Genomic DNA, 9,434 nt, shown 5'->3' with positions numbered 1-9,434 from the left:
AAATGCCCTGCGTGATTCTATACATTTCTATGTTAATCTCGTTACCTCGCTAAGAAAATTAACAGAAAATATCAATTTTTGAAATCGTTAAATTCATTTGAATCGCTCTGTATAAACTATAATCCATTAAAAAGTCTACGTATAATACTAAATGCAAGGAATAATATTTCTTACAGTTTTAAAAATTATGGAGCAGCATAAAATATGTCTGATAACATTTTTATGTATCCTGGTTAATAGCATGAAGTTTGCGCAAGTTTTCGCAAACTTGCGAAACTTACACAAACTTCATGCTATTAACAAATTAAACAATTTAATATTGCTTAATTTATGACGGTATCGATTTCTTATAATTAAAATTCACCACTTAATGCACCATTGAATATAATGCACTTCACATTCTTAGTTAATGAATTTATGTAAGTGTCGGTAATTCATAAGTTATTCATGTTTGGGGACGTCTCCAGGAGACAAATAACTTATAGTGACGTAAGCTGTCGGCCATCTGCTAAGGTAATGCATTCCCAAATCATTTTGACAAGAAACTCGATCTTTAGTTCATTAAACACGTGAAATAAACCCATGCTGGACACATGTAGATAGTCTAGTGGCCAGCACTAGATACCTTTTTTGCTAATATGAAGCATTTCATAATAATGATGCAACATAAATTAATTACAATATACAGGGTGTCCCAAAAAGAAGTACTCACTCTTTGATTGTTAAATATATAAATATTGTTTATGTAAATAGACGTGTCTTGACAAACACAGCCATAAGAAGTTAAATCAGTAAACAAATAAATAAATACATTAATTTAAAACCTATTACTAAATTTAAAAAAAAACATATCATTAATCGTCTAGCAAAGAGTAAGTACATGTTTTTGGGACACCCTGTATATTCATACATTAATAATACCAATTTAAATCTAACAGCAAAATTTTAATTTTACTGCACAAACCAAATTAATGATTTAAGTTACTATGTATAAAAAAAACTTAAAAAAAAATATATATAATATATATATATATATATTGAAGTTTTAATATTTCATTTCAATGTTCCAACCATTATAAAATTATATTGCTTATCGATAAACTATTATCTTGTATGTAAACCTTTATAACCGAACTTACAAAAGTCTCATTCTGAATTCCATGAGAAATCATTTCACTTTATAATGACTAAAACGATCGAAAAATATAATGCATATATTTGCATTATTTAAGTCATGAATATTCTATCAATTTTTATTGTTCCTTTCATTTGTTTAACATAGGCCATTTTAAGCCATTAATCTTAGAATATGGAGGAAGAGTGCTTGTATTGCATGCTTTATCCGTCTTACAGAATTGGGCTAATTTTCGGTGATAATTTCGCCGAACGATGCGAAAATCATCGACTAACACCCAGAGAATCCAAAATTATGTCTGTTTATGCAAAAATAATAGAAGCAATTCTCTTCAGTCATACGGCAATGGTATGTATTCATGCATTTTCTCCCGATGACGAAATTATCGCATGTAGTCCTATTAATGATTTGGGTGGATCAGACAACGCCCTATTCACTAAAGGAATATTTGCCTGCTTTTCGTTGAGCGTGGCATTGATGGCACGAAATGGAAGAAAAACTAAACTTGTATTCGATCTCCGAAATTCCGGTTATCGCGAAGAAAAAGAAAAAATCTGCAAGAATCAAATCATAATGCGAAACTTTCTCTTAGTAATGTATTGCTTCGTTTTGACTTTCTTTGTAATGTTATTCACTATTGGAATTAGCAATGTCGTGGAAGATAAATCGAGTTACAACAGAGCTCTTTTCTGCGCCGTTTATTTCAATGTCTGCTTCACTTACGAATTTGCTCTATTCATGTGGATGCTGTCTATTGTTCATGTGGCGGCATTTGCGATTATCGAAAGATTCAACGTTTTGTCACGTCGATTGCAACGGCTTTTCGTTAAATGTTCGAAGCGAGATATCCACAATTTAATTTGTAAGCATGTCGAATTGTGCGATTTTATCAACCAGGTCAACGATAAGTGGAGCGAATATATGTTTTTCGTTTACGGCGTTTTGCTGTGCTTGATATGTTTTTTCATCTACAACACCGTATTTCCTGATATTCCAGTTCTCTTGTATGCCGTCATGTGCTTTACCACCATTCTTGCTGTCACTATTGCGATTGTTGCCTCTTTTGCTATGTCTCACTTTTCTGTATCCGTAAGTTAATAATATTACTTACATAGACATATGTAATTGTTAATCGATATTAATGTATGCTTTAATTTTTATTCCATAGGCTTATGATTCATTTCCAGAAATAAGAATTATAGGTGCATTACCGCTCTCTATAACAGAAAAGCTCAAAGTATTACAGCTAAATTATATTTTCTTTTAATAAATATTTTTTAATTTTTCGATTTAAATCACTTTATTATATGTTTTGTAAACAGATATTAGATTTCATGAAGAGATTTCGAGAGAACTCTATCGGTGTCAGTATTGGAGGTTGTTTCATGATTTCTAAACAAACTCCTGTTCAGGTTAAGAATTTCCATATTAATTATTGGATGTTGAATTTATTTTTATATTTTAAATAATTGTAAATCTAATTGCATAATTTTACATTTCTTTTCCATTTTAATTTTTCAGGTGTATAATGGATTGTATACCATTTTCAACATGATGTTACAAATTCGAGATATAATGAAAGGAAAAAGTACACATTGCATTCCAAGAAATGCATCATTGCCATCTTGCAATACCTGCAGTACTGATTAGACAAGGATTATTCCTTAGTGATTAATGTCGTTATGATTAATAACATTTATAATGCTAACATTTCACTTTGATGTATGTTTTCTGTTGGACTTATGTAAGCAACATATACACCTAGATATACATAAAAATGTAAATATTGTTGCAATAGTTAAAGCTTTACATTCAGAGCATTCTGTAAGTATAACTGGTAAAATTTATGGAATTAACTGGATTATACTAAGCCTGTTATGGCTGTATCACTTCTAGATTGATTATCAACCATTGTGTTTCTGCCATTAATCATCAATGAACACATTGTATCCTTGCACGTTGACAAAATGTTTATGTGTAAAAATGCTGTTTTTAAATAAATAATAGTCTAAATAATGGTACGTTTCCTTCCATTCATGGTATTTTTATTTGCAATTAATAATTAAACTGACTAATTCTTTGAACTAATAAACATAGATGGTTATATATTGGGCTTACACTTTTACCGTAAGCCCGATATATGCTAATCTGTGTTTTCTGAATTGCTTGACACTTGAAAGTACTGCGTGAGTACCACAATTTGTAAATCGGTACATTGTGATATAGCATTAGTTCTTTGATTTTTACTTGTCTGTATAAATATAAAAGTGCTGATGACATTTGTAGTTTATCTGTTTTGAAACTTTAAGAATATTTTAGTAAAAGTAAATCCAAAAGAAACATCGAGACAAATCTGTTTATATTATGTTTGACTGATGCAAGTTTGAATAAAAATTCCCAGTGTTGCTGAAAAACTACGATCGCAAAACACATGTTAATTGGTTCTTATCGTTGTAATTTTCATAGTTTACATTAAACCATTATTAATATATTAAATTGATATATTTTCCAATATATATATATATAAATCGATATACTAAATGAAAATAAAATTTTATTAGTCATTTTTTACTGTATGTTACAGTTTCGTCTCAGAAAATTGCTAGATCTAAAAGAATGGGGTATAATTCATTATGAATACTAATTTTTTATTTATTATCAGAAATCAAACACTTTATAATACAGGTAATATAAAAGCGTTTAAGATAATCTATTAACTCAATCTAGATGTTATCTGCAGAAACGGATTGCTTTTCACGAATTTTATTGCACTTCGATATGTCTGTTTCAAAATTTGCTTTCTAATTACACACATCAACTACATTCTGAATAAACAATTCGAGTAAATCCTTCGTATAGCACGGTAGATACATTCCAAGAAAATGCTGTGTTATACGAATTCGTGCTACACGGAACAAACGATTAATGCAAAATGAAAGGTTACGTTGAACAGGTGAACAAAAATGTACTATTTTTTCGCTGCTCAATGAAATACACTTATTGCAATAATTAATTTTTATAGCCCAATAATTTGGCATATCATTTGGTTTTAATTAATTAACAATTGGGTTATGAGGATGTCGTTTACCAGAATACATGTTACTTTATCTGTAAATAATTTCATAAACTTGAGTTAAATAGAATAACGTTATTTTAACGATTTCACAGCATATTGTTAACATTTAATCACATCTATATATTCCTAAATATATGTGTAAATTCACTACTAGTTATTCCCTGTAGTTAGTATTATTTTCATGAAATGCGTGATTACTTTATTTCTAAAATATCCATTGTTTAATCTCTTCTCTTATGCCGATTATAAGTGTACATTAATTGGGTCTAAAAAAGTAAACGTAAATGTAAATTTTTATTTACACATCGAATCTTTTAATTTGTTTGGTAAATTTTAAATGTTGTAAAAATACAACACGTGATTGCTGGAGGTAAAAATTATCACACGCTTCCAAAATGTTAACAACGTTGTAACGATGTTGCTATTATTTTATCTAAAGGAAAAAGTTTTTTGTTATTTATGAAATCATTAATAAAACATTATTTTATACTACGTAAATGAGGAACCGGTACTTAAAATAAATAAATAATTTTTAATATCAGATGGAAACAAATGACAATTGATATTTCCACCTGTTTTGCATATTTAGATTTTGACGAATTTATTATTTCACCTTGGGTGGAACTTTCACGGACAATGGTAAAAATATGAATTCTGTATTCTGTTACAAATAGAAATTTAATGGCAAATGCTAATTTAAAACTTATTGACGCGAATGCTTTTAAAATTTGGAGGACCAAAAAAACGATATATCCGAATCCGCGATATAACGAGTAGCTACGGTATTACAGTACATACAGAAATTTTAAAATTTAGTTAACCGTAACAATAAAAACAAGGAAAAAAATCTTCTACTGCTATTTTGCTAAGTTTCCCTTCCATGTTTTCACTTCGTTTTGTATATTACAGTTTGCAAGGGGAGATGGCGGCAAGGGCGCGGACAGGAGGGGGAGGCGCGAGCAGGGGACTAGAAAATAGGGGGCACGCTTTTTTTAAACACTGAGAGGTGGAAAAAAAAAATATTGGGTCACGTGACCCGGCTATTTTGCCCGCGAAGCTGCGTAGTGTAGGCGCATCTTTCGAGGGCTATATCTCGCAATGGGTCACATATAGAGGTATGGTTCTTTTGAGTTTTTTGCTCGCATGGGGGCGCCCCCCTCATTCGGACCTATAATCTTGCCATGTCTTTAATAAAACCCGTTTTGTCTAATTAAAACTAGTTTCAACTCAAATTCATTTTTGACTAGTAGTAAATTCTAGTTATAACAAAGAAATCCAGTATAAACTAGTTTCAACTAGTTAAAACACGTCCTAACTAAAAACTGGTTTTGACTGCAACATATATAGGTACACTTCCAAAGAAATATTAAAATTACAAAATAAAAAGTGAAAATTACATGTTATATACAGATCTTTTGTTTCAATAGGCTTTTGTTCCAATTTGTATTGAAATAATAATAAGGTTGATTTATGATGAAAACGAACGTTAATGACGAAGAAACGAACATGACACAACTAATATATAAGTAATTTAATATTTTAAACTTGCCGGCATTAAAAGTCGGCGATATCGATATTCAAACATGGCGATCTGCGGCGACAGCGGCGCCGCCACTAAACAAAACAAAGCTTAAAAATCTACATTTTCCAGCGCCTGTTCCAGTAGATATGAAGCAGTAACACCCCATAGGATGGATGAAACGTAAGAGATCTGAGTGTCACCGATTCTATCCAATTATTGTAACGATTACCTTAAGTTAATTTTCAATTTCTAGCAGATCCAGGGAGACGTGAGATAGTATTAGTCAACATCAGTTCTTCAGTCCAGTTTGCCAATGTTGAAATTCGTTCAACTTCTTTTAACCACTCGAACGCATTATCAATCATATCACCACGAAATATCGGAATGGAGTTTGCTGTGTCATTAGCTGACGTGATTTGAGTAGTACTTGGCGAATTTACTTGTCTCTCAATCAACGGATTTTGAGATTCTATTAGCGTGGTAAAAACTACGGCAACATTAAGACGCAGTTGCGAAGTAGGTGCAAGAAATTGCAATGTATTGGGGCGATTGTTTAGGGTCTCACCTTATTTTTGTAATAGTTGGATTTGCTTTAATAATTCTGCGCTGTCGAGAATTATTTTAACATCTTCGTCTTTTCCACTTGATTGCATCCTAAGAGTAGCGATTTCGTTTAAGTTACCCTGCTGTTTTTTATATCATCATCCACAATGCGAGAAATTAAACAGTCTTTGCTTCCAGAAAGAAAAAGATTCCGCAAACGTAAATCAGCTTTGAACTGGGCGATAGTAAAATGTTTTATTTCTGCTGGCATTAAAGATTTCAACTCGTCGTTTACTGTTGTGTTAATTTCGAAGCGAAGTTTTTCTGCCTGTACCGAATATACGAGCCTAATATTTACGCTTTTCGCGAACTCAAAGCTTATAACGATCATTCAATATCAGCAGCAGTTTTTATGTTTTTCTCATCGGAGTATGTTGCTACGCAGTTTAGTATATTGAACAGAAATAAAATCTTTTTTCACTGTGTGAAAAGCACGTATGAAGGAGAATACAAGTTGTGCGATAAAATACATAAATACATAAAGCCGTATATTTTTGCAAGTTTAGTAATATTTACGACAATTCCGACCATTCTGAGTTACTCGTATTTTACGGAAATAAAGAAGTTACACGGAACAGATACACATACATTCATTTCTTCCGTGTTTCGCACAATACTGTTCATCTACCAAATTGGCCAGATCCAGTATTTAATTATAATAGTTATGGTCACATTTGTTGTTTTAGCCAGAAGATTAATCAAACTGTCCGAAGAGATTGACCAATTGAAATTGAAAAGTTATTGGTTAAAATATGACGTAGAAAATACACTAGAGAAACATAATGAACTTTGGCAATTCTTTGAAGACATTAATGAAAACCGGGGCAATTTTTTTACTTTGGCATGCTCTTACTCGGTATACATCGTATGTTTTGCTCTGTATGCTGGATTGTTCGTGAAAATGCAGTCTGCCTTAAAAACGGCTATATGTTTTATTTTGGCATTTTCCTTGACTGTGCTAATACTCGTATGCTGGGGTGTATCTTCATTCACATCACTAGTAAGTAAAATTTTAGTATTTAGACAAAATCTATATAGTCGAACCTTCAGTAACAACCAGCTATAAACCGCAGTTATTAGTTTATGGATGTTTCTTATGAAATGTGTACAAAATAACAATCAAACAATGGCCTTTTGCCAACAGCGAGAATATTTTGTTTTTATTAGTAGCCGTTGTACAGAGGCATGACTATAATTAGAGTTACTTATGTTTAAGCTATGAGTGGTAAATCTGCAACATAAACGCCGAATACGGTTGGTAAATTGCAGATTCGCCACTAGAATTAGAAATAATAGTCATTTGTATTAATTTCATAAGTCTGAAAAGTGTTTTTAGTTTCTTTGAAAAGTAAATTTCATTGCTTCATTTTGATTTTATTTCTATCGATGAAAGCAATCTTCTTTCTGATTCCAGATGTATGACAATTTCACGTCTATTGGAAAACTTTCTGGTGCAGACTTATCTATAGAATTTAAGATCAAGGTAAATGCAATTGTAAACATAACAGTGGCCACATGCATACAACATTATTTTATGTTCCAGTCAGTTTCCGTTATTTACAACTGCAATTGTGTTTTTTAACGTATTCTCTTCATTATATACTAGAATTATAAATACTAATGGAATATTTATATTATTAGATAATCGACTTTATTAAGAGGTTTGGAAGAATTCCATTAGAAATATCATTGAGCGGCCTGTACATTAAGAAACATTTCGTCATAAAGGTAAGTGAATTATTTAAATTACAAAATTATTAAGGGAAATTAAATACGTTTCTATTTTTAGGAGTCAAGCAAACTATAATCCGCGTTTTCTTTGTTAATTGATATAAGTGGTGTTCTTCGAAAATAAAAACTATGTGACCGAATTGTTAAAGAATACCGTATCTATAACACAGTGGCGTGCCGTGACATTTGATGATAGGGAAGCTGTGTTTCTGTAAGAAGCAGACTTACAGAAGCAATCAGTTAATTGCGCGTCAGGGCCCGTTCGTATTCGTTTGTTCGATAAGCCAGTAAAAACCGTATACTTCTTTAAATGTATTTTTAATAGATTATCTGACGTACAGTACTTAATAAATAAGAAAGTTCAATATAATTACCTCCGTTATTAGATTCAATAAATTCCCTATGGCCTCTAAATGCAATTGTGCTCTTGCTTTGAGAAAAAACATATAACATCTATTAATTTAGATATATCTATTAATCGTAATTATCTCGTTATAATTTTCAATATTTATTTTATATTGTCTACCAATGTTAAATTCTATTCCGCTTTGATTTCCAAATTGCTTCAATTTTACGAAAGAATCGTCATTCGTCATAAATTTTATTGTCAAAATGTCGAAATTTTTTTGTCGACGTATTTATATTTAATTTAGGCATTGGTCTTTCTCTTTTAATAATGTTCTCTTTTTCATTATATGGTCTCGAGCCAAAACTTTTTTAAAATAAATTTTTAATCACTAGCCACGATATAAGGGCTAAAATTAAAATTATCAGAAAAACTTACTTGGTAAAACAAAATGTGTGATGAATATACATGCCTAGTACAAAAAATTTTTCAATTGTACGAATATACTTTTAAAGAAACTTATAATTAAATATAACTTTGCGAAGAAACGTACATAAAAATAACAAAATATTCTTTACTTTATAAATCTTAAAACAATCCACTTAGTGAAATACCTCCTTACGAGTGGCTAATGAATGGAATCAGAGACGGTCCAGGTAGGTGTGTCTCTGACCAAATCCCGAGGGTGCCGATACCGGTCGATGTCAAATGCCTCTTTTGTCGCATTACTAGTATATCTCAAAGGACGCAACAGGGTTGTTGTAGATTTTAACCGTTTCTCACCATAGCTGTAAAAATCTAAATATGTTAAACTTAACAGATTGTCCGTTGTTCGTTTTCTAACTAATTCGTTTTAGGACAAGTGTTCACGGAAATTTCCAAAATTTACAACTTTTCGGTCACTCTCATTGAACTGGAAAATTTACTGTCTTTATTACATCTAATATTATGAAGAGATCAAACCCCACTGTACTCGGCAAGAGATTGATTCGGTTAAGCTTGTGTTTAAGTAAAATTTCGG

At 31.2% G+C, this 9,434-nt stretch overlaps 1 long non-coding RNA gene across 1 annotated transcript; it reads left to right on the top strand.

Moving 5' to 3' along the window:
* The first annotated feature begins 2,291 nt into the window (after positions 1 to 2,291).
* Positions 2,292 to 2,824, top strand: LOC136990656 (uncharacterized). Its single transcript, XR_010883090.1, has 3 exons — positions 2,292 to 2,372; positions 2,458 to 2,547; positions 2,657 to 2,824. It is a non-coding gene; the product is annotated as an uncharacterized lncRNA (long non-coding RNA).
* The last annotated feature ends 6,610 nt before the right edge of the window (positions 2,825 to 9,434 follow it).

The sequence above is a fragment of the Centruroides vittatus genome, unplaced genomic scaffold, assembly GCF_030686945.1.
Source record: "Centruroides vittatus isolate TY-2023 unplaced genomic scaffold, ASM3068694v2 scaffold_996, whole genome shotgun sequence".
NCBI classification, from domain to species: Eukaryota; Metazoa; Arthropoda; class Arachnida; order Scorpiones; family Buthidae; genus Centruroides; species Centruroides vittatus.
Note: the sequence above shows the minus strand (reverse complement) of the source record. Positions and strands in the feature narration are given on the sequence as shown.